Genomic DNA, 26835 nt, shown 5'->3' with positions numbered 1-26835 from the left:
CCAATAACTTCACAGGTATGTCTCAGTCTTTACTTTCTAGATATGTATTTTCCCCTCTGATATAGAAGTAAAAGAAACTAAGTGTGGAAGCCAAAGAAATTAAAAGAAGAAACCAGTTTACTTAGCTCTCTACAAATACATTTGAAAACAAAGATTATATAGATGAAGTTATTATAGTCAAATATATAGTTTACCCAAACTGGCTTCCACAAAGAAAGAAAACTTTCAGACTCATTTTTATGTATCTAGACTTGGGTCATATTGAAAAACGCCTTTCCCCAGAGTATTCAGATGAATCAGCAGATTGTGTGTAGGTGTGTGCATATGTGTCAAAGTGTGTGTGGGGGTGGGGGGCAATTCCGGCCGTCCGCATGGAGAAAACTGAATATCAGCAGGCAGTAAGATTACAACATTTTGTTACAGTGGGTAGTCAGGCAAACATGAGTAGGGCAGGAGAGGACCCCTACTCCAACCAGGAGTGTCAGTCGACCATCAGGTGGTCAGGAAGTGGTTAACTATTTCTCTAAAATAATAATTGGTCTCAGCCAGCTCCAGGGAAAAGGCAGTCTCCCTATAGATAAGAAAACCCTGAAACTGATGATCACCAGCTTCCCAATAAGATCTCAGGAGTTGGTGAGTGGCCTCAAGCATGCACATTAAGAAGCAAAATGGCAGAGTTTAGCTAGTATATAACCTTCTGGGGGCATTCCACCGGAAAAGGGAAGAATGCTTTGGGTGAGCATGCGTACAGCTACAGTAAACACACTGTGCATGTTCACCTCCCAAATGCTAACAGACCACCACATATGCAGGCAGCTCACCCCCAAGGGAAGAATCAAGGAAAAAGGGATGCAAGATACTAGAAGTATGCCAGCATATAAAACCCTAAGTGCAAGGTCAAATGTCAAATGGGGCACTTGTCCTCCAAGTTGCTCACTGGTACCTATTCCAAGTGTAATTTACTTTCTTTTCATTCCTGCTCTGAAGCTTTTTAATAAACTTTTACTCCTGATCTAAAACTTGCCTTGGTCTCTTCTTCTGCCTTATGCCCCTCAGTCAAACTCTTTCTTCTGAGGAGGCAAGAATTGAGGTTGCTGAAGATCCTTATGGATTCGCCACCAGTAACCTGGATACCTGCCACTGCTAGCAATTTTCCATACAAATCCAGGTGTATATACCACAGTGACTTGGTTGGTTATGGATTGTACATTCCAAGGAAGATTATTTATACTTTATATATCCATAAGGAGGGATAGTGATCTGGAGGGAAGTCTTTTCTCCGGTGCCATTTGGTCTTAATTATATACAGAAAAAAAAGGCAGAGGTTGCAAAGCTGCATCCTTCAAGGCTCAGGATAATTTAAAGTTTCAGAAGTTTCAAGTTGTAATTATTTTTAGTTGAAATTATTTAATTTTACATTTCCATCAAGATCTTTAGAAGAAATTATTATAGATAAACTCAAATGATTTAGCTCTTTTTATGTTATGGAGCTTAGTCCTACATTGCTAGGAAGGTTCATTGAGAGAGTGCCATGTTCCACAGCAGGGGGAGCTTTTCAGGCTACAAAGCTGGTGGAATATGGGCCAAATTTAAAGCAACAAGAGAGAAGTGAATTTGTGACCTGAGTCAGGCTATATGGCTGCATCTTTAATTAATGTAATTTTTTGAATGGCCGTTATTTTAGTTTTTTCAGCTGTATATTGACTTCATAGAAAACAAATGCAGTAGCAGCAGTGAAGACAAAAACATAACAAAACACACCAAATGACTGTAATTCCTAGAATAAGTAATAAGCAGTCAGGTTTCCCGAGATCCAAACCAGCTCTTTAGCCAATCATTCAGAAAAGGTGTTGGATCTGAAAGGTTAGTTATCTAGGTTTTCCTATCAGCACTTAATTTACTGATTTTATCTAATTTATTTGAGATATAGACACAACTCTCAGTTTTTACAGTAGTGCAGGTTCTTCCTTGGGCTGCAGTGAGCATATCTAAAGCCATATAGTTTTATAACACAGCCTTTCTCATAAAAGCTAGTTCATTGTTTAATAATGAAATGCTTATGTGGCTGTTATTTGGGGCCTTTTATGGTACAGCTGATTAGGGCTTCTATATGATATTACATACTCAATACCCAGATGTGGCAAAACGACATAAGCTAAATGATTATATTAATACCTAAGTGATTAATGCCAATGGAATATAGAATGAACCCAACAAGATGGTAAATGAGAAAGACTGTGGGCTTTGAAAGAGTATTCGACCTTGGCCGGGCGCGGTGGGCTCACGCCTGTAATCCCAGCACTTTGGGAGGCCGAGGTGGGCGGATCATGAGGTCAGGAGATCGAGACCATCCTGGCTAATGTGGTGAAACCCCGTCTCTACTAAAAATAGAAAAAAATTAGCCAGACGTGGTGGTGGGCGCCTATAGTCCCAGCTACTCAGGAGGCTGAGGCAGGAGAATGGCGTGAACTCAGGAAGCGGAGCTTGCAATGAGCCGAGATCGCGCCACGGCACTCCAGCCTGGGTGACAGAGCAAGACTCCATCTCAAAAAAAAAAAAAAAAAAAAAAAGAATATTCCACCTTGTGCTGAAGCATAACCTAAAGAGCATCATCCTAAGCATCCTAGGGGTAACTGTGGCCATGGACTGGCTCTGCACAGCCAAGACATTTTATCTGGAGTTAGCAAATAATTGCCTGGTCACTGTGCCCATTCAGTGGTACGTCAATCAGTAATCTGTAATCGAATGATGCAGACACACTGTTTTTTAGGCATCTATTTCATATTTTTAGCATTATTGGGTCATAAATATTTGGTGTGATTCTTTCATTCGCAAAATAAATGGGCAAGCTGAATAAGCTGACCAAAAGAATGGGTAAGCCTGATCAAACTGTTCCAAATTTGTGTTGCACTATTTTGAAATCCAGTTGTCTTCTCTTTCAATTGGGGCAGCATGAGTGTGAAAGCTGACAAATTGGTCTCTTACACGGAAAAGCTCTTCCCATGTCCTTTGTTTTGTAAAGTGTTTAATAGGCCAGTGATGTACCTCCTTCTTAGTCATACTGGTGTTAAGCACTGATGACTGTTTTTGAGAAACATGGATCTATTTCCAATATTCTATCCGATCTTGTTCTTGGAAAGGAGATACCCACCGTGGGAGGCCAGAACCAGCAGAGAGGTACATGAGGTTGCATACTCAACAAGTATTTCTGTAATATATTGGCATTGTCCTGAGAGGTTGGTTTCATGGATAACAGCTGGTGATAATAACAACAAAACGTAAGAGCTAGCAACAAAAAGAAAGAAATTTGGTAGGAACTTCCCTATCTACTAACAATTATCAATGTTTTGTTTATTTAGATACCGGCCGGGGCTGGTGTGTTGGGAATGCTGACTACCTCAGATGTCATATTTTCCTCCTTGTTGGTTCTGAAGAATTTTAATTTTTTTATCAGTTGTTTGAGATAAAGTCCAAATTAGCAAAGCTGCTTTCCTTAAATGGGTGACATATATCCAGGATTCAATTCCTTCAGCTTAGTGGCACAAGGGTTGGCTAGGAGCACCTAAAAAGATCCCTTTCACCTTGGTCAGAGAGTCCTTTGAAAGATATTGTTTCCAACAGACAAAATTTCCTGGTTGAAGTCTGTGATCTTTGAGTGTTTTGTCCCCCGGGAGCCTACTATGGAAAGAGTCTTTTACTAAATTACAGTTTTTAGTTAGCTGTCTTATAAGGCCACTGCAATAATACAGCATATCCCCTTTTAATATCATACATTTACAATTTCCTGGAGACAATTTCATAGGTGTGCATGTTATACCTTCAAATGGAGACCTCTGGTGTCTACCAAGAGGGGTTGATATTAGGTTAAGCAAAACCAATGGAGAGCTTTTGGCCAAGGAACTTAAAAAACCTCAGTTAATTTTCTAAATTGAGTTTTAATTATTCCATTTGTATGTTTCACTAACATAAATGACAAAGGTGAGAGGCACAATGAAAATGTTGGAGAATGGCGAGAACTACGTGAAGAATGCAGAAGCCTCAGGAGCCGATGCGATCAAATGGAAGAAAGGGTATCAGCCTTGGAAGATGAAATGAATGAAATGAAGCGAGAAGGGAAGTTTAGAGAAAAAAGAATAAAAAGAAATGAGCAAAGACTCCAAGAAATGTGGGACTATGTGAAAAGACCAAATCTACGTCTGATTGGTGTACCTGAAAGTGACGGGGAGAATGGAAACAAGTTGGAAAACACTCTGCAGGATATTATCCAGGAGAACTTCCCCAATCTAGCAAGGCAGGCCAACATTCAGATTCAGGAAATACAGAGAACGCCACAAAGATACTCCTCGAGAAGAGCAACTCCAAGACACATAATTGTCAGATTCACCAAAGTTGAAATGAAGGAAAAAATGTTAAGGGCAGCCAGAGAGAAAGGTCGGGTTACCATCAAAGGGAAGCCCATCAGACTAACAGCGGATCTCTCGGCAGAAACCCTACAAGCCAGAAGAGAGTGGGGGCCAATATTCAACATTCTTAAAGAAAAGAATTTTCAACCCAGAATTTCATATCCTGCCAAACTAAGCTTCATAAGTGAAGGAGAAATAAAATACTTTACAGACAAGCAAATGCTGAGAGATTTTGTCACCACCAGGCCTGCCCTAAAAGAGCTCCTGAAGGAAGCGCTAAACATGGAAAGGCACAACCGGTACCAGCCACTGCAAAATCATACTGAAATGTAAAGACCATCGAGACTAGGAAGAGACTGCATCAACTAACGAGCAAAATATCCAGCTAACATCATAATGACAGGATTAAATTCACACATAACAATATTAACTTTAAATGTAAATGGACTAAATGCTCCAATTAAAAGACACAGACTGGCAAATTGGATAAAGACTCAAGACCCATCAGTGTGCTGTATTCAGGAAACCCATCTCACATGCAGAGACACACATAGGCTCAAAATAAAAGGATGGAGGAAGATCTACCAAGCAAATGGAAAACAAAAAAAGGCAGGGGTTGCAATCCTAGTCTCTGATAAAACAGACTTTAAATCAACAAAGATCAAAAGAGACAAAGAAGGCCATTACATAATGGTAAAGGGATTAATTCAACAAGAAGAGCTAACTATCCTAAATATATATGCACCCAATACAGGAGCACCCAGATTCATAAAGCAAGTCCTGAGTGACCTACAAAGAGACTTAGACTCCCACACATTAATAATGGGAGACTTTAACACCCCACTGTCAACATTAGACAGATCAACGAGACAGAAAGTCAACAAGGATACCCAGGAATTGAACTCAGCTCTGCACCAAGTGGACCTAATAGACATCTACAGAACTCTCCACCCCAAATCAACAGAATATACATTTTTTTCAGCACCACACCACACCTATTCCAAAATTGACCATATACTTGGAAGTAAAGCTCTCCTCAATAAATGTAAAAGAACACAAATTGTAACAAACTGTCTCTCAGATCACAGTGCAATCAAGCTAGAACTCAGGATTAAGAATCTTACTCAAAACTGCTCAACTACATGGAAACTGAACAACCTGCTCCTGAATGACTACTGGGTACATAACGAAATGAAGGCAGAAATAAAGATGTTCTTTGAAACCAACGAGAACCAAGACACAATATACCAGAATCTCTGGGATGCATTCAAAGCAGTGTGTAGAGGGAAATTTATAGCACTAAATGCCCACAAGAGAAAGCAGGAAAGATCCAAAATTGACACCCTAACATCACAATTAAAAGAACTAGAAAAGCAAGAGCAAACACATTCAAAAGCTAGCAGAAGGCAAGAAATAACTAAAATCAGAGCAGAACTGAAGGAAATAGAGACACGAAAAACCCTTCAAAAAATAAATGAATCCAGGAGCTGGTTTTTTGAAAGGATCAACAAAATTGATAGACCACTAGCAAGATTAATAAAGAAAAAAAGAGAGAAGAATCAAATAGATGCAATAAAAAATGATAAAGGGGATATCACCACCGACCCCACAGAAATACAAACTACCATCAGAGAATATTACAAACACCTCTACGCAAATAAACTAGAAAATCTAGAAGAAATGGATAAATTCCTCTACACATACACCCTCCCAAGACTAAACCAGGAAGAAGTTGAATCTCTGAATAGACCAATAACAGGAGCTGAAATTGTGGCAATAATCAATAGCTTACCAACCAAAAAAAGTCCAGGACCAGATGGGTTCACAGCCGAATTCTACCAGAGGTACAAGGAGGAGCTGGTACCATTCCTTCTGAAACTATTCCAATCAATAGAAAAAGAGGGAATCCTCCCTAACTCATTTTATGAGGCCAGCATCATCCTGATACCAAAGCCTGGCAGAGACACAACAAAAAAAGAGAATTTTAGACCAATATCCTTGATGAACATTGATGCAAAAATCCTCAATAAAATACTGGCAAACAGAATCCAGCAGCACATCAAAAAGCTTATCCACCATGATCAAGTGGGCTTCATCCCTGGGATGCAAGGCTGGTTCAATATACGCAAATCAATAAATGTAATCCAGCATATAAACAGAACCAAAGACAAAAACCACATGATTATCTCAATAGATGCAGAAAAGGCCTTTGACAAAATTCAACAACCCTTCATGCTAAAAACTCTCAATAAATTAGGAATTGATGGGACGTATCTCAAAATAATAAGAGCTATTTATGACAAACCCACAGCCAATATCATACTGAATGGGCAAAAAGTGGAAGCATTCCCTTTGAAAACTGGCACAAGACAGGGATGCCCTCTCTCACCACTTCTATTCAACATAGTGTTGGAAGTTCTGGCCAGGGCAATTAGGCAGGAGAAGGAAATCAAGGGTATTCAATTAGGAAAAGAGGAAGTCAAATTGTCCCTGTTTGCAGATGACATGATAGTATATCTAGAAAACCCCATTGTCTCAGCCCAAAATCTCCTTAAGCTGATAAGCAACTTCAGCAAAGTCTCAGGATACAAAATCAATGTGCAAAAATCACAAGCATTCTTATACATCAATAAGAGACAAACAGAGAGCCAAATCATGAGTGAACTCCCATTCACAATTGCTTCAAAGAGAATAAAATACCTAGGAATCCAACTTACAAGGGATGTGAAAGACCTCTTCAAGGAGAACTACAAACCACTGCTCAAGGAAATAAAAGAGGATACAAACAAATGGAAGAACATTCCATGCTCATGGGTAGGAAGAATCAATATCATGAAAATGGCCATCCTCCCCAAGGTAATTTACAGATTCAATGCCATCCCCATCAAGCTACCAATGACTTTCTTCACAGAATTGGAAAAAACTACTTTAAAGTTCATATGGAACCAAAAAAGAGCCCGCATCACCAAGTCAATACTAAGCCAAAAGAACAAAGCTGGAGGCATCACACTACCTGACTTCAAACTATACTACAAGGCTACAGTAACCAAAACAGCATGGTACTGGTACCAAAACAGAGATATAGATCAATGGAACAGAACAGAGCTTTCAGAAATAATGCCACATATCTACAAGTATCTGATCTTTGACAAACCTGACAAAAACAAGAAATGGGGAAAGGATTGCCTATTTAATAAATGGTGCTGGGAAAACTGGCTAGCCATATGTAGAAAGCTGAAACTGGATCCCTTCCTTACACCTTATACAAAAATCAATTCAAGATGGATTAAAGACTTAAATGTTAGACCTAAAACCATAAAAACCCTAGAAGAAAACCTAGGCATTACCATTCAGGACATAGGCATGGGCAAGGACTTCATGTCTAAAACACCAAAAGCAATGGCAACAAAAGCCAAAATTGACAAATGGGATCTAATTAAACTAAAGAGCTTCTGCACAGCAAAGGAAACTACCATCAGAGTGAACAGGCAACCTACAAAATGGGAGAAAATTTTCACAACCTACTCATCTGACAAAGGGCGAATATCCAGAATCTACAATGAACTCCAACAAATTTACAAGAAAAAAACAAACAACCCCATCAAAAAGTGGGCAAAGGATATGAACAGACACTTCTCAAAAGAAGACATTTATGCAGGCAAAAAACACATGAAAAAATGCTCACCATCACTGGCCATCAGAGAAATGCAAATCAAAACCACAATGAGATACCATCTCACACCAGTTAGAATGGCAATCATTAAAACGTCAGGAAACAACAGGTGCTGGAGAGGATGTGGAGAAATAGGAACACTTTTACACTGTTGGTGGGACTGTAAACTAGTTCAACCCTTGTGGAAGTCAGTGTGGCAATTCCTCAGGGATCTAGAACTAGAAATTCCATTCGACCCAGCCATCCCATTACTGGGTATATACCCAAAGGACTATAAATCATGCTGCTATAAAGACACATGCACACGTATGTTTATTGTGGCATTATTCACAATAGCAAAGACTTGGAACCAACCCAAATGTCCAACAATGATAGACTGGATTAAGAAAATGTGGCACATATACACCATGGAATACTATGCAGCCATAAAAAATGATGAGTTCATGTCCTTTGTAGGGACATGGATGAAATTGGAAATCATCATTCTCAGTAAACTATCGCAAGAACAAAAAACCAAACACCGCATATTCTCACTCATAGGTGGGAATTGAACAATGAGAACACATGGACATAGGAAGGGGAACATCACACTTCGGGGACTGTTGTGGGGTGGGGGGAGGGGGGAGGGATAGCATTGGGAGATATACCTAATGCTAGATGACGAGTTGGTGGGTGCAGCGCACCAGCATGGCACACGTATACATATGTAACTTACCTGCACATTGCGCACATGTACCATAAAACCTAAAGTATTTAAAAAAAAAAAAAAAAAATTACTAAAAAAAAAAAAAAAGAAAAAAAAAAAGAAAATGTTGGAGAATGGGCCAGACTTTTCATACTGACTAGATTATGTATCAGTAAAATGAGTAACTTTGTCATTATCAAGTCCTAGAGGAACTCCTAAATTGAAACAATTTTCTCTAAGAGAATATTACTTACTGCTAAGGCTGTTGCTCTTCTGTATGGAAATGTTTCTATCCAAAGAGAAAACTAGCATGTGATGGTGGTAGCTGAATAAAATCTAGTTGCCATGCCTCAAAAGGGGCTTTTGGTAAAGAAATATGGCCTTGAGAACTATGTAAAGGTCTGTTTTGGGCAGCTATTGCAGTCATTGTATACCTTATAAGCAATAGTTGAAGAATGTTTTCAATATACTGTTTTCCCCAAGCAATCTTTTTATTGAGGCTCTCAGGAGTTAAGTCCTGTACATAAGAAAGGTGACTGTATTTTGGTTGGAAGTGAGGGTAGACCATTTGGACCATATCACAGCCCAGTTTTGGAGGAGTACATTTCCTCTTTTGTTTCCTGAGTCTCTTGTTCTGTTTTTGGAGCTTTGTATCGAGATAATTCTATATCAAAATTAGGTGCTTCCTTAAAAACTAAAATGGGCCAATTTTCTTATTCAGATATCTTTAGGGTAGCCTTTTTTGTTATACTATCTGCTAACTGCTTTCATATGCTTGCTGGAGTGTCTGACTTTAATGGCCTAGACTCTTGATAACAGTTAATGATTTTGGTAATAGAATGACTTCCAAGAAATTTAAAACAAGGCATCTGTTTTTTTACGGACTGACTGGAAGAGGTTAAAAACTTCTTTGTTTCCATAGCATTTTTAAAGTCTTCAGCTACTCTGAAAGCATATCTGCTATCTGTATAAATATTAACATTCATTCTTTTTACCAACTGTTAGGCTCTAATTAATGTTATTCACTCTGCTCGTTGGGGTGAGATTGCTCCTGGAAGATGTGCACTTTCAAATTTTTAAGCCAAAGATGCTATGGCATTACTTGCATGATAAATTCTAGATTCATCCTTTAAGTAAGACTCATTTGTAAACCAAATACTATTAGTGTTAGGGTTTTTTTTTTTTTCAGGTCCATTCCAGGAGAAAGAAGCTGGCCAGTTAAGATTATGCAATCATGCAGCATGCCATCTGAAGGCAGGGCAGAAGAGTGGCAGGATTTAGATTATTTCATCTGGAAATTGTAATATGGGGAGCAGAAAGGGAAAGAACTTCATAAAAAGTCATTCTACTAACCAAATACTGTTGAGTGTGATGTGAATTTAGAAGCACTCCCACAGAATGTGACAAAGACAGTGAGGAGAGGTCTCATTATTTCTTCAGTTGCTCTTATTAACAGTGCTATAGAAGCTACTGTTCTCATGCAAATGGCATTCCTTCAGCCACAGAATCCCACTATTGACTATAGCATCTTACAAGTCTATTTTGATCTCATGGATTTGACTCAGAACACCTAAGGTGTTTCTAAGATTTTCAAGAACAAATAATGAAAAAGGAATATTATAATTTGGATGTCCTAATGCTGGGGCATCTATAACACTCTTTTAAATTTCTTACATTGGTAACTGATTTTCCTCTGTCTATTCCAGGAGGTCTGGCTTATCTTGTTTTAAAACAAGATATAAAGGTTGAGTTTTAAAGAAAAAGGTTGGAATCCAATTTCTGCAGTATCCTGCTAATCCCCCAAATCCTCTCAATTGTTTCTTAGTTTTGGGGGTTGGGAAAACTAGTAATCCTTTCATTCTATCCGGATTGATAAAAAGGTCCTCCTTTGATATTAGGTGACCTAAATATCTTACTTGTTTCTGACAAAGCTGAAGCTTTTCTTTTGAGGCCTTGTATTCGTTTGAAGTTAATCATATGATAAAGAAATTCCATCCTCTATGGAGGCTTGCTTATACTCTGAGCAGAGAAGTCAGTTATCTACATACTATATAAAGGTGGTTTTCTTAGGGAAATTAACATCTGAAAGGTCCACTTTGAATATTTGTGAAAAAGAAGTTGGTTTTTGAGTATATCCTTAAGAAATGATTGTCCATGTGCATTGTCTGTCTTACCAGGTGAAGGTGAAGAGAAATGAACTCTTTATCCCCAGGAATGCTAAAAAATTCATGACGTAGGTCTGTTACAGTAAAGAACTCACCTTCAGTTGGGAAGGCAATCAACCACACATGGGGGTTTGCAACAGCTGGTATTTCTAATGGTGGATCTCTCCTTAAGGAGGAAGACTCAGTTTTAGAGATATGATTGTCCATTATTTTCATTTTTCTTTCTGAATGATTGAAAACCTAGTGGAAAGTGTTTGGAATCAGGTGTATTGCTTATGGGAATAGCTTCTCAAGGTGTCACCTTGAGTCATTTCTTCACTCTATGTGTCTCAGTGATCCCAAGAAACTTGGGTGCTTAAGGCTTCAGGTGATAAACCTTTATGTGTGCCCACTGGATTAAGGTAGATTCCTTGTATGTTCATAAGGAATTCCTATTTCAAATAATAAGCAATAAACTTCAACACTCCTAAGAGACCTTAGTTGCCTAAGGTACCTTTGGCTGGAAGAGGCACCTCTTTTTTCAGGACTTATTTTCATAGAGCCTTTTATAATTCTGGTTATTCATGGAGAAAGTTTAGATTTATTAATTGAACTGAGTTCCAGAATTTGGCTAGTTTTAAAGGTTTTTTTTGTTTTTATTTTTGCATAAGCCATAAAGATTCACTTCCTCCTTTCAGAAACTGTTGTCCCCCTGACCAAAATTTTGAACATGAGAAAAGGTTCTGTTAACTATGAGTAATCTCAGACAAAACCTTAACCTCAAAGAAAAGTGAAAACCACAAAGCTGCAATCAGCTGAATCTCTAGAGAATAACAAATAAAACTACCTTACAGCAGAGCTTCAATTCCAACCTTGTTGAGTTAGATATGTGTGCAGCTCAAGCAAATCTAGGAGGATTCAGACAAAGAGGGGCCTTACCAGAGATCCCATTGGCTCTGGTGAAGTCAGATGAATGAAAGCTGTTCATGCTGGTACCATGGCTCTGGCTGTCAGAAAAGTGACAGAGATTATTAGAGGTCTGTTTTTATCCCTTTGTGGTTGCCAGAATGGCAACCTTAAATAATGAGATTCAGAAAACATGATTACATAGAGTTTTTTCGAGTGCAAAGCTTCAGGATGGCCATCTGGGAAAACACTGACTGCAAACAAATGGGGTCAGTGTTTCCAGAGTGGAAGAGTTAGGGTTTTACTTATATAAGCAGAGACAGAACAGTTCTAGTAGAATTATAACATTTTCCTTACAAGACCAGGAACATATGCCACAGTGATTTATTTGGTTACTGGTTGCTACATTCCAAGCAAGACTATTTTACTACTCCTTGAGGAGGGGTAGTGATCCAATGGTGGGGAGGGGGTTCTTATCTCTGGCACCATCTGATCTTAATTATTTACAGAAAAAAAGGCAGAAGTTGCAGCTGCATGCCATGTAACTCAGGTTGCATAGCTACATTTCTTGAAGGCCCAGGATAACTTAAAATTCCAACAGCTTTAAGTGTCAATTATTTAATTTCATATCTGTCTTTGAGGAGTCTAATTTACAGCGCCCTATTTGGAAAACCTAAAATATGTAGAGAAAAAGACATTTTTCCTTCCCTACAATATCTATACCCAAATTTGTTTCTTATGTTAACCCATCATATCGTCAATATTATGGTATTTGAGAGTCTTATTTTAACATCTCATCCTGAAGTTAACTTTAAAAACTAGCTGTTAAAAGACTAAAGCATACCTTATCTATGAAAGTATTATGCTTTCATGATTTTCAATTTAGGACTTATATACAAAGCCATTGTTTCCTCCCTGTTCATCATATCTTGATATGTACGCAATAGTACCCCAGATTGGAGGTAAATATTGCTCTTGTTTTAATTCAGTTTTAAACTATTTTATTTGAGGAATCCTCAAAAATGACCGGCTTTCATAATTTTGAGCTTGGCACATAGACCATCTCAACTATATCCTCCAAATTTGGTAAAACCGTACTGGCCATTTTCCCATAGCACAATCATAGACACAGATAATTTCATTTAATTATATAGTCATTACTCTCATGTTCAAAAATCTTATTGACTCTCCTTTATCTACAGAGGAAAGTTCTGACTCTGGCATGAGACACCAGGACATTTATCATTGGAATAGAACCAATCTTCTTAGCTTAACTGGCTGTCATTTCTTCCAAGTTAGCCTTTCATCTAGCCATGCTGGATTACTTGGTTTCCCATATAGTCCTCAAACTTTCATTCTACTGTGGTTTTGAACGTGTAATTTCCTCCTTTTTCTGCCTTCATGATGATGAGGTTTAGGACACACTAACCCAAAATACGGCACCTTGGCATTTGAGAAAACAGCCGACTCAAGAAGGCCATTCCCACCTTCCCCTGACCCTTTCTCCCCTGAAGCTGGTATTAATACCTAGGAAGGTTGCTCTGTGATCACTCCCACCTTTCTCCCCTGAAGCTGGTATTAATACCTAGGAAGGTCGCTCTGTGATCACTCCCACCTTTCTCCCCTGAAGCTGGTATTAATACCTAGGAAGGTCGCTCTGTGATCACTCCCACCTTTCTCCTCTGAAGTGGGTCATAAGACCCTCACTTGAGAACAGCCCTCCCTATACCTAGAGCAAAGGAACATCTTTACATTTGAAGCGCAGGGGCACAGTAAAGAATCTGAGTAAATAGGCCTTGCTAAGCCCCCCACCCCTGTTTATCACTATTAGCTTATAGCCTTTTTGTCCAGTCACACTTCTCCATGACTGTCCACTCTTTATTAAACCTAAGTGTAAAAATACCCAAGTTTCTCTCTTTATTTGAGTCTTCATTACTGAAGGCCCTTGTGTGATATAAAATTTATATTAAATATGTATGCTTTTCTCTTGTTAATCTAGTTTTTTGTTATAACACTCTCCATTGTGAACCTAGTGATGGGTGATGTATTAGGCCGTTCTCACACTGCTATGAAGAAATACCTGAGACTGGGTAATTTATTAAGAAAAGAGATTTCATTGGCTGACGATTTTGCAGGCTGTAAAGGGAGCACGGCGGCAGCTGCTCAGCTTCTGGGGAGGCCTCAGGAAACTTACAATTGTGGCAGAAGGCAAAGGGGAAGCCAGCACTTCAAATGACAGGAGCAGGAGGAAGACGGAAGGAGGAGGTGCCTCACACTTTTAAACAACCAGATCTCATGAGAACGCTCTATAGTAAGGACAGTGCCAAAGGAGAAATCCAACCTCATGATCCAGTCACCTCCTACCAGGCCCCACCTTCAACCCTGCGGACTATAATTCAACATGAGATTTGGGCGGGGACACAGATCCAGATCATATCAGATGAGAAAAGAAATCTTTTCTCCCCTAAAAGGATAATTCTTCTGTGAAACTCTTCAGCAACACAAATTTCAGAATTCAATTAATTCAATATATATTTAGTAAGTATTGTTGTGTACCAGTTACTGTACTAGGCACTAAGCATAGTGTTCAAATATACTGTCCTTCCTTTCAAAAGTGATCATAATATGGAGAGACAGGCATGTAAAAATATTCTAGTGCCATAAGAGGGAACTATGGGCAATAAGAGAGAGCCATGTGGGCAATAATGAGAAAATAATAAATTATATTGCACAATGCTTTCATTACTAGTATGTCTCCAGTATTGCCTTTTGGCAATGAGTTCTGCGTCATAATTATTTCTGGGTTCTTGATGTCAGAATTATTGTAGTGGCTCAAAAAATACTATCAAATAAATAATAAATTACTGTTGTCCATGTCTTCTTGACAAAATGAGTCAAAAGGGTCCACATATTTGACTGACAAGAAACAGGACCCAAAACAAATAAAAACCAAACAAACAAAACATTAATTAGCAATGAAAATAACAGCAAAAAACAATGTTTATCTGTCTGGGATTTTTGCTGTTTTGTTAAGATACCAATTTAATTTAAACTTTTTATTTCAGTTTTATCTTTTCTGTTTGCTCATGCAGTAGAAATATCTTTCATGTTTTGAGTAGAGTTAATTATAACCTACTTTTTCTGGGAAAGTTTTATATAATCTATCTGATCTTACCCTTAAGAAAGCACCACTGACTTTTTCATGCAGTAATTAATTTTGGCAGACCTCCCCTCAACCTTTTTTTAGTTTAATAAACATAAACTAAAGCTTTACACAAAGCATATTATACTTCCTGGGTGTGTCCATCAATGGAAAGGCTGAGCTCTAGTTTATGTATAAAATTAAACCCTATATTACAAATCCAGATGTTGTAAATCTGAGAGAAAATGAATTGACTACTACCCAGGAGCAAGTAGTTATTTAGCACCAGTAGCAGAAATGAACAAAAGCCCATGTTTTTATAAGAACATGTGACATTTTCATAACATCACCAGGTAACAATTATGACCTGGCAAATGATTATTTTTTTACAAATGTTTTAGTAAAGATATGAGAGTTTTTGTGTATATGTGTGTGTTGGGCAACAGGAGGGTACAGCAACATGTATTATTGAACGTTCCTGGGTCCTGCTTCTACATTCAGAGTTCCTTCACTGGGATCTAAACACCTGAAAGATGGCATTTCTTTGGGTTGGCATATTCCAGGAAACTTTGTACATCTTAAGTGCAAAGCATGAATACATTTCTTTTAACAGACTCTCACATTTTTTATTTTATTTTATTATTATTATACTTTAAGTTTTAGGGTACATGTGCACAATGTGCAGGTTAGTTACATATGTATACATGTGCCATGTTGGTGTGCTGCACCCATTAACTCGTCATTTAGTATTAGGTATATCTCCTAATGCTATCCCTCCCCCCTCCCCCCACCCCACAACAGTCCCCGGTGTGTGATGTTCCCCTTCCTGTGTCCATGTGTTCTCATTGTTCAATTCCCACCTATGAGTGAGAACATGCGGTGTTTGGTTTTTTGTCCTTGTGATAGTTTGCTGAGAATGATGGTTTCCAGTTTCATCCATGTCATGCTACCTGACTTCAAACTATACTACAAGGCTACAGTCACCAAAACAGCATGGTACTGGTACCAAAACAGAGATATAGACCAATGGAACAGAACAGAGCCCTCAGAAATAATGCCGCATATCTACAACTACCTGATCTTTGACAAACCTGAAAAAAATAAGCAATGGGGAAAGGATTCCCTATTTAATAAATGGTGCTGGGAAAACTGGCTAGCCATATGTAGAAAGCTGAAACTGGATCCTTTCCTTACACCTTATACAAAAATTAAGTCAAGATGGATTAAAGACTTAAATGTTAGACCTAAAACCATAAAAACCCTAGAAGAAAACCTAGGCAATACCATTCAGGACATAGGCATGGGCAAGGACTTCATGTTTTTTTTTTTTTATGAGATGGAGTCTCGCTCTGTCGCCCAGGCTGGAGTGCAGTGGCACCATCTTGGCTCACTGCAAGCTCCGCCTTCCGGGTTCACACCATTCTCCTGCCTCAGCCTCAGGAGTAGCTGGGACTACAGGCGCCCGCCACCATGCCCGGCTAATTTTTTGTATTTTTAGTAGAGATGGGGTTTCACCGTGTTAGCCAGGATGGTCTTGACCTCCTGACATCCTGATCCACCCACCTCGGCCTCCCAAAGTGCTGGGATTACAGGCGTGAGCCACTGCGCTCACATCTTTTGAATAACAAACTTAGCTGATTAAATTAGAGACAAGGACAAAGTTATAGAAGGTAATTTTCCCTCCTGCTTGGTGATAAGGAGTAGGAGAAGGAGAAACCTGAAGATCTTTTGCTTATAATAATAATCAATCTTGTTTATGAATAATAGGTAGGACTGACTCTTGCCTTCACAGTAATTACCCTATTGTAACTTTTATTCTCCCTTCTAAGTTGATATTGGTATTTGATGTGATTTGATTTCCCATGTGTGAAAATTGTGTGAAATACCCTATAGTGACTTATGATCATGTTGAAGTAAGTTCTGACACCAACCTTGAATCCTATCTATGCATCAAAAGTACTTTTGCTGGAAGACTATATGGACTCTTCATGTTTCTTTCCTTTTTTTCTTCTACCCTATTAGGAAAATATTTTGTCATTAATATCAGAGAATGAGTTGTGTTGAAGGCCAACATCTTCATGTATCCTCAGATTTCATTTTCTACTGCTTTCACTGAGATATTGCTCTATCCATCACAAATATTTTCTCATGAACATTCAATATTGCTTATGTGATTTTATCCTATGCAGTTTATATATGCCCAAGTCTTTCAATTTTTTAATACAAAAAATAATTCTTAACTCTCTTGCAGTTATTATCTAAATTTTCTCATTTTCTGGAAAGAGATTGCTATAATCACTAGCTCTAAATTCTCACCTCTTATACATTTCTCAAATCAGCCACAAACTGCTTCTACACTTATAGATCTATAAGAACTTCCTTAACTAAGGTACAGAGTGATTGTATAACTGCGAAATCCAAGAGATAACATCGAGCCTTTACTTTAGTAGAGCCATATGGTGTATTCAACATTGTTGATATTTAATGTCTGTTTTTCCTTGGCTTCCAAAACGAAATGATCTGATTCTCTACATACTTTTTAAAAATAACATTTTAAAATAATTTCTTACTTTGATTTTCTCTTTAGCCTTGGTATTTCATTAGAAGTCACACTAGAGTCACTGCTAATATCAATTATAGGATCAGAAACAGAATATTGTCAATAAATAGATAATAGATAGATAGATGATAGAGATTTATCACAAGGAATTGGCTTATGTCATTGTGGGGGCTGGTTAAACAGTTTCTACAACAAGACTATGTCAGCTTGTGATTGATGCTGGAGCCTGAAGTTCACAGGGCCGGCAGACAGGAAGGGAAGATCAGGAGCTGGCTAGCACCTCATGAGAACACACTTAAACCTACAGGATAGGTAGAAACTCATGTGCTTTTTTTTTTTCTTTTTTGAGATGGAGGAGTCTCGTTCTGTCTCCCAGGCTGGAGTGCAGTGGCACGATCTTGGCACACTTCAACCTCCACCTCCCGGATTCAAGCAATTCTCCTGCATCAGCCTCCCGAGTAGCTGGGATTACAGGTGTGTGCCAGCATGCCCAGCTGATTTTTTATAGTTTTGGTAGAGACGGGGTTTCACCATATTGGCCAGGCTGGTTTTGAACCCCTGACCTCAAGTGATCTGCCTGCCTTGGCCTCCCAAAGTGCTGGGATTATAGGTGTAAGCCACCAAGCCTGGCCTCATGTACCTTTTTGTTGCCTCTGGCCTTGATGACAAGAATATGCTGCAGAAGCTGGAGCCCTTTGTTACAAAGCTACACAAACATGTTTTGTTTAGCTGCTCCTTTATGTCAGTCAATGAGGTAAGCCAGCAGATCAGCAACTAGTGTATGCTACAAAATGACTGCTGCCAAACTTTGACCCTCTAAAATCTCAAGACAATTTCCTGTAGCCTTCACTAACCAGAATCTTAGTGTTGTGAAAATGTGTTCTGGCTATATGACCAAGAAGTGAGTTGCAGGATGCACTGAGTTGAGGACCAAAATAACTACTGCTGCCCAGCACATCTTCTCCTTCCTTAGGAATGTTGATCAGATTGCAGGAAACCCAAAGCATCCCTTTAAGAAGAAAGTAAATAGATTAAGAAAGCAACCAGATGGGTTAACACACAACTAGAGACTTTTCTTTCCTTCTTTCTTTTTTTATTTTTTTTTTTGAGACGGCGTTTCCCTCTTGTTGTCCAGGCTGGAGTGCAATGGTGTGATCTTGGCTCACTATAACCACTGCCTCCCGGGTTCAAGCGATTCTCCTGCCTCAGCCTTGCCAGTAGCTGGCATTATAGGAATGCGCCACCACTCCTGGCTAAATTTTTTGTATTTTTGGTAAAGACAGGGTCTCTCCATGGTGGTCAGGCTAGTCTCGAACTCCTGACCTCAGGTGATCCACCCGCCTTGGCCTCCCAAAGTGCTGGGATTACAGGAGTGGGCCACCATGTCGGGTCTCCTTTTTCTTTACATGGCATAAGAGACATTTCAGACATGCCTCACAAGCAGGAAGACCTACCTTCTCTTGCTGCCCTTGAAACTGACATTCAAGTGCCTGGTATGTCAGTTTCCCCTGAATAAGTGTTTGACTACCTACCAACCTGTTTCTTTCTTTGGTCTGAGTTTGCCCTCTGCTTATGGAGGGTGGTTCTCCATTTGGCAAGGAGTTTTCTCATCACATATACCAAAATGAATTTTGTTAAAAATTTTTATGTCTATGTTTATGAAAGATGTTGGTCTACAGTTTCCTTTTCTTGTGTGGGAGACCAGAATGCTGTCTCAAGATATGGATTGTTCTGCAGAGAACAAGAAACAGATGCTGGAAAGCTCTTAGCCCTCCCTCTATTGGTCTAATAGCGGGACATAGATTTACCAAAGACAGAATCTATCCTGCTCCCTTCTACCAAGGAGAACAAAGTTTAACTGTTGGACACAACTTTAGACTCCTTTTATCTGGAGATAGTACCAGAGGAATCTGCACAAACAAGCTTTACGTTACGGTTGGATATGGTTTGTTTGTCTCCTCCATATCTCATGTTGAAATTTAATCTTCAGTGTGGCAGTGCTCAGAGGTGGGGCCTAGTGGGAGATGTTTGGATCATGATGACAGGTCCCTCATTAAGGGCTTGTTGTTCTCATGGTAGTGAGTGAGTTCTTGCTCTGTTTTGAGACTGAATTAGTTCTTGGGGGAAGGACTTAGTTCCCATAAAAGTGGATTGTTATAAAGCAAGGACACTCCTCAAGTCTGGCTCCTCTTTGCATATACCTGCTTCTCTTCTGCCCTTCTCCACTATGTTTTTTTTTGGTTTTTTGAGACAGAGTCCTGCAACCTCCACCTCCCGGGTTTAAGCGATTCTCCTTCCTCAGCCTCCCAAGTAGCTGGGACTACAGGCGTCAGATACCACACTCAGCTAGCTTTTGTATTTTTAGTAGAGACAGGGTTTTGCCATGTTGTCCAGGCTGATCGCGAACTCCAGACCTCAAGTGATCTGCCTGCCCTGGTCTCTCCAAGTGCTGGGATTACAGGCATGAGCCACTGTGCCTGGCCTCCACCATGTTTTCACGTAGCCCAAAAGCCCTCACCAGAAACCAGTCAGACGATGGTTCCCTGCTTCTTGTGCAGCCTGCAGAGCTATGAGGCAAATAAACCTCTTTTCTTTATAAATTACTTAGTTTAGAGTTTTTTTTTAATAACAGCACAAAATGAACTGAAATAACTAATTAGCCCTTTTATGCCATTTACTTGCCTTCCCACAAGTTGCTGCCACAAGAAACTCAAAGACCTTTTCCTTTGTATCATCACTTCTTTAAAAAGTTACTGTTTTTTTGTTGAAGATGCTCTATAAGCTAGAATTCAAAGCCACCTCTTTGAGAACTACTCATTGTCTGGTGTCTTCCATGTATATGTGAAATATACATGTTACTAAAATTATGTTCTTTTTTCCTCTTGTTAATCTATCTTTTGTTACAAGGTTCTGTCCCAACTAAGAATCTATGAGTGCTGAAGAAATAATATTTTCTTTCTCCTACACTTAGAATTTGTTTATCTGATTTTGGCATTAGTTTAATGCAGTCCACACACAAAGTTAAAAAGTCTTCCTCATTTCTACTTTCTAAAAGGAAATTGTGGAGCATTTGTACCATTTCTTTTCTTAACTGTTTGATAGAATTCATCAGTAAAAATATCTGAGACTATTACATTTTTTGGAAGATTTAAAAATTATTGGTCAAATTTCTTTAATAGGTAAGGAGCTATTTCTTTTATGTAAGTTTTGGAACTTTGTGTCTTTCAAAGAACTTGACCTTTTCATCTAAATGGTCAAATTTATGGACATGCAGGTGTTCATTGTATTTTGTTATTTTCTTTTTAATGCCCATGGGATCAGCAAGTATGCTCTCTCTTTCATTTCTGACACTGGTAATTTGTATCTTCTTTTTTCTTTCATGTTAGCCTGGGTAGAGGTTTGCCAATTTTATTGATCTTTTTAAAGAATCAGCTTTCGATTTTGTTATTTAATCTATTTCTTTTCTGTTTTCAACTTGATTCTACTCAACTTTCTTTTTCCTGCCTCTAATTTAGGCTAAAAGAGCTCTTCTTTCTGTAATATCCTGGGGTGGGAACTCAGATTTTTTATTTTAGATCTTTCTTATCTTCTAATATATGCATTTATATACTATAAATTTTCCAGTACAGCTTTCACTGCATCTCACACATTTTGCTAAGTTGTATTTCCATTTAGTTAAAAATATTTTTAAAATTTATCTTAGGAAACTGATTTATTTTTATTTTCGTCAAGCTTTTCTTTTTTTTTTCATAAAGAAGTGAGTGCTGACCTCTAAGCTGTTTATATATCAGAACTGAAAACAGAAATTCCTTTTCGTCCTTTTTTCTTTCCAGCACTATTCTCCTCATTCATTCCTATATTAGCCAATCCCATTTAATGTTTGGCTAATATCTTTAGGAGGAATATTGTAATCTATAATTCCATTTAAAGAATATCTTAGCAAATTTCTGTTAACCAAAAAGAATTCAAAGGTATTAACATGTCCTAAGAGGCCCTTGTGATTTTATTCATGGCTGGCTTTGGTAGACTCATCACGTATTATTCTGTCCCTTAAATTTTTGATTCAGTAAAACTAAACTATTTCTATTTGTAGTTTGACCCACAAATTACACCACTTTTTTTTTGTTTGTTGGTTTGTTTTTTACTCAATACTTTGGTTCATGTTTCCCTTTCCCTTGAGTGTCTTCCTCTTTGTCCGCATTTTTTTTTTTTTTGGATTCCTCTTTTTCATTCCTTATATTGCAGCTCAGGTGTCTTTTTCTCCATGAAACCTATGTGTCATCTCTCTAAGTTTGGTTCAGTGGCTCTTATCCGTGTCACCATGTTATGATGTTCATGATAAACACATAAATTGTGTGTGTTTGTAGAGTTTTGTCCTCTCTACTCACTAAGTTGAAACTGCTTGTCCTTTAGCTTTCTCTAAGGATAATTCTTTCTGTTCTAACTTGGTTTCTGGACTTGTTTGACACAGAATAGAAGAAAAACAGCAAAGACAGGCAGTACTAAAGAAGTTTTTAAAATTATATTCCAATCTGGAAACATTGATATTTATTAAGAAGGCAGATAAATATAGAATAGTGACAGAAAGAAAGGGAACTAGAAAAAAAAAAAGCCAAAGTTGGTAGAGTGTTAGAGAATTGTAGTTGGAAATTCAGCATATGGAGTTGGATGATGTGGTATAAGAGATTGAGTAATGGGAACAGGTTTCAATAAGTGTTGCTTGTGGGCCCTTGTGCTGGATCCTCTTTGATGCCATTAGAGAGATTCAATTAAAGTGCTGAATTGCTTTTAAATATTTTGTGAAACCAGACTGGTTTTTTGAAAGAAATCTTTAAAGGATATAATTGCCATGACTAAGCCTCATGGGACTCATTTTTTTAAATTACAAATGTACTTTTCTACCGTGAACTTTTAATAATAATATTATAATTATTGATATATATGAGTTGTTATTTGTTGTTATACCTACTACATTTAGCACCATGTGTTGTACATAGTAAATTCTCAATAAATATTTATTACATGACTGAATGACACATAATTACTTTTTACTCTCCATTTTCTCCCACTTTTCCTCTTTTTATTTTCTTTAACTTTTGTTTATATGTCAGGGCACACAAGTAAAAAGAAGTTCACTGATCTATGCACTGAACTAACCTCAAATATCAAGCTGTTTCTAAACAATTTGGGCTTATATTTTTCTTTTTTCTTTTCTTTTCTTTTTTGAGATAGTCTTGCTCTGTTGCCTAGGCAGGAGTATAGTGGCATGATCTCGGCTCACTGCAACGACCTCCGTCTCCTGGGTTCAAGCGATTCTCCTGCCTCAGCGTCCCAAGTAGCTGGGATTACAGGCGTGCACCACGAAGCCCAGCTAATTTTGGTATTTTTAGTAGAGACGAGGTTTCACCATGTTGGCCAGGCTGGTCTCGAACTCCTGACCGCAGGTGATCCAACAGCCTAGACCTCCCAAAGGGCTGGCCCCAGGCTTATATAAAATTTATGCAACACAAAGAGTGTGAGCCTACAGGCATGAGCCACTGCGCCTGGCCAGGTTTTTCCAAAATTTATGCACCACAAAGAGCAAGTCTACAGGGTCGTACTAAACTAGATTAAAATAAAGAGAAGTGCTTAATTTCTGATACCTGTTTTCATAAAACCTTTTGAAAGCCTTAATTTAACTAAGTTACAGACCAAAACTATTAAGTAATTAAATTATAAGTTTTGAAAGCAATAATTTTTGCTTAACATTGAAGACAGTATTCAAGAATTTAGGAATATCAGTAAACAATTTAGGACTATTCCCTAATGTATTAGGGTGTTACGAAATATTAATAAGTAACATCACTGTAATAATGAAATGCAACATGGTATAGCAGAAAAAAAGCTGTAGCAAATTTCTTAGAGATATGGGATCTTCTCCCAGATGTTTTATTGTAGGAGTGAAAACAAAAGCTTTCTCTTCACCCTTTTAAGGTTTGCTAAAAATGAATGACAATAGGCAGATTAACAGGAGAAAATGACTATTAGGTTGGTGCAAATTTATTCAATGTGCATAAGCACAGGTGAATCACAGGAGAATGATTAGCCAATAACCCAATGAGGTCCAGATATTTGTATATCCTTCTTCATAGGGGAAGAGGAGATGGAGAAAATGTGGTCATTTGGAAGGACAGTAAATTATTTTTTGGGAAATGAGTGGGCCCAATGTTTAAACAATGGTAAGTAAATGATTCTCTTTGGAAACTGAATGGGACCAGAAAAAGACAATAGTTGGGGAAAAGTTAGTCTGAGCTCTAGGTGTGGTGTTTAATTTTCAGTATTTTTCTTTGGATATGAGTTTTAATTTCTAGTTAATAAAATTTTAGGGAGGGGATCAAAGGCAATTGTGTTACTCTTTGCCTGTCTGGTTTCTAGAGAGATAAGTGAACTTCGGAGAACAACCTTATCCTGTACTTTAGGAGAGACAGAGATTGAGAGACAGGAGTGGGGAGGTCAGAGAGATTTTGAGTCTGCTTCTTTAGTTCAGCACGACAAAGTGCCATATTTTGAGATATTGTTTTCTGAGCCCCAACACCATCATCTAGCTTTGTAAGCTTAGTAAATTTACTTCATTGTTTTCAATTTCAGATTCTTTAGATTCTAAATCTTCTTATATTTAATGATTTATTTGTTGAAAGTTGTGGTAAGTAATTTAGCGTATTTCTTATTACTATGTGAAATAAATTTGGAAAATGTAATGCATGGAGTCTTTGAAAGAGCTAAAATCTCATAGCCATATTTAGTGGTAGTACTCAATTTATATAGCAATTTTGATGATTTGATATTTACATTACAGATATTTTTCTACTGACTAAAATCAGTGAGATATTGTCATTATTGTCATCACCATACAACTCGTAAAGGTAATAAGACCAGTTCAAGTGATATTGTTAGATTGGTGCCAAAAAATGCTGTACTTTCATTACTTTTAATTAAAAATAATGGCAAAAACCACAATTACTTTTGCACCAACCTAGTATTTGATTGGAATGGTAATGGAGACCATCCCAATCAAATAATATCATCTTCCAACTTCATCATGGTGTCTAAAGTTTTTGTTTGGAATAAGTCATCAAACTCCTGAAAAGAAATTGAAAATGAGGATATTAACCCATTAAGCTACAGTGACCAATTAATCCTATATTAAATCTAGATTTTTGGTTGGTTAGTAAAGGTGAATGCCTTGGTAAGAGGACTGCCAACACGTAAATTTTAGTAGATAGGAATGTAAAAGTGGGAATGTTAAATCCCACAACTGCTTGTGGAGAACAGGTTTGCATAAGATTTCACATTGCAAGATCCTGGAAAACTGGAGGGTGAATCTATTTCTTTTTCTTACTGTTTTCTTTTTCCTTTTAAATTTAAGTACAGTCTATTTTGCTACCCATTCTGAGGATAAACCCCATTACCTGAGGTAAACTGAACTTGTCTCTGTTTCCAGAATCATAAAACAAATAAACTGAGCCATATTAAACGAAAAGGAAGGTTTAGAGAATGCTATTATGGCACATAAATTTTTAGAAACAGTTTATGTCTCATACATCTTTATTTTCTGCTTCAAAATTCGAAAAGTAGGCCATTTGCTCAATCTTTTGGAGGTGAATGGACAAAAGGATGGCTTTCAGAATTGAGACTGAATTCCCTCCCAGTGTGTGGGAGATAGGCTCAGAGCCTTATTTTATTTGATTAAAAGATTACTGCGAAATTTCATGCACACAATTTGTCATGATAGGATTAACACTTGTGCACTAATTTCTTGGTTGAGTGACATATATACCCATTTAAAACAGGGTGCTTAAAAAATGGAATGCTGCTTAAAAAATTAAATATATGAAAAAATATTGAATAAATCTGAGAGGAAAATTAATGATGGTGAAATTTAAGCAAATAAACATGAGGAAAGCATTATGTAAGAAAATCTAAGAATGGCAAACTATTAGTTTAGAGTAGGTTGTAGATAATGATCTTAAGAAGGAGAGATTTTCTTTAAAAATGTTGAAAGGCCTTTACTAGTAATTACTCCACAGAAGTACAATCAAGATTTGAATATATTCTGACTCTGAAACCTATACATTTTATTCTCCTGGATCATGCATAGCCATATAAATCTATTAGAAATAGCTAAATTGTGCTATGACTTTACCTACCTGTATTTGCATACTATAAATACATTCACTCTATTATAAAGTACATTTGTAATCTGAATGAATAATGAGTCCATCAGTAGGAGAAAGATTCTAATAAAAAAAGACTAACATTTTGTAGAATGTTCTTTGGAAAATATCTATATATCATTTGGTCACACTCTTCTGAGATGTTTTGAGAGGGATTACAGTTGAAGTTTTCTGCTTGGTTTTTCTGAAATCTTTCTTTTGCATTTTGGTCCTTTTTAAAAACTGGTAAAGTAGAGAACATATTCAGGAAAGGATGAAGAGTTTGGTGGGAGGCTTACCTCTTTAAAAGCAATAATCTTGTTCTAAAGTTTCTCTGAAAACCCACTTTTTACTTCCTGAAGGCATGCAAAGCTTTGCAGAACAGCACTAATGTCTTTTTTTTTTTTTTTTTTTTTTGAGACGGAGTCTCGCTCCGTTGCCCAGGCTGGAGTGCAGTGGCGCGATCTGGACTCACTGCAAGCTCCGCCTCCCGGGTTCACGCCATTGTCCTGCCTCAGCCTCCCAAGTAGCTGGGACTACAAGCGCCCGCCACTACACCTGGTTAATTTTTTGTATTTTTAGTAGAGACGGGGTTTCACAGCGTTAGCCAGTATGGTCTCGATCTCCTGACCTCGTGATCCACCTGCCTTGGCCTCCCAAAGTGCTGGGATTACAAGCCTGAGCCACCGCACTGGGCCTCAATAGAAGTTAATGTCCTAGTAAATAATGTAGACAACATCTAATAAAGGAGTCACAGTCGGAAATCTTATTTATTCTTTCTGGGATAAGTTGCCTAGCCTCAAAGTAGCTCACTTTTTCTCCTCTGTAAGAAAATAATACCAGCTTTTTCTACTTCGTGGTATTTTTTAGAAGAATATAAACAGAGAAAATTTGTGGAAAGCCTTTAATTACAAATCCATAGTTGAATGTAAATTTGTAAACATTACACATCTGGTTTTGCTCTATTCTCTGATTCTGCTTCGTCCATTTCCGAATGTCACTGGTTCATGTATTGTCACAGATGATTGCTGAATGTAGTTCTTAACATTAGTATTTTATTTGCTATGGGATTTCTTTGAAGCCTAATATAACTCTTTGAATAAAATATTTTTCTGCCATGTGCTTAGCAT

Source organism: Pongo pygmaeus, chromosome 3 (genome assembly GCF_028885625.2).
Source record: "Pongo pygmaeus isolate AG05252 chromosome 3, NHGRI_mPonPyg2-v2.0_pri, whole genome shotgun sequence".
Taxonomy (NCBI): Eukaryota; Metazoa; Chordata; class Mammalia; order Primates; family Hominidae; genus Pongo; species Pongo pygmaeus.
This window is presented reverse-complemented; position numbering follows the sequence as displayed.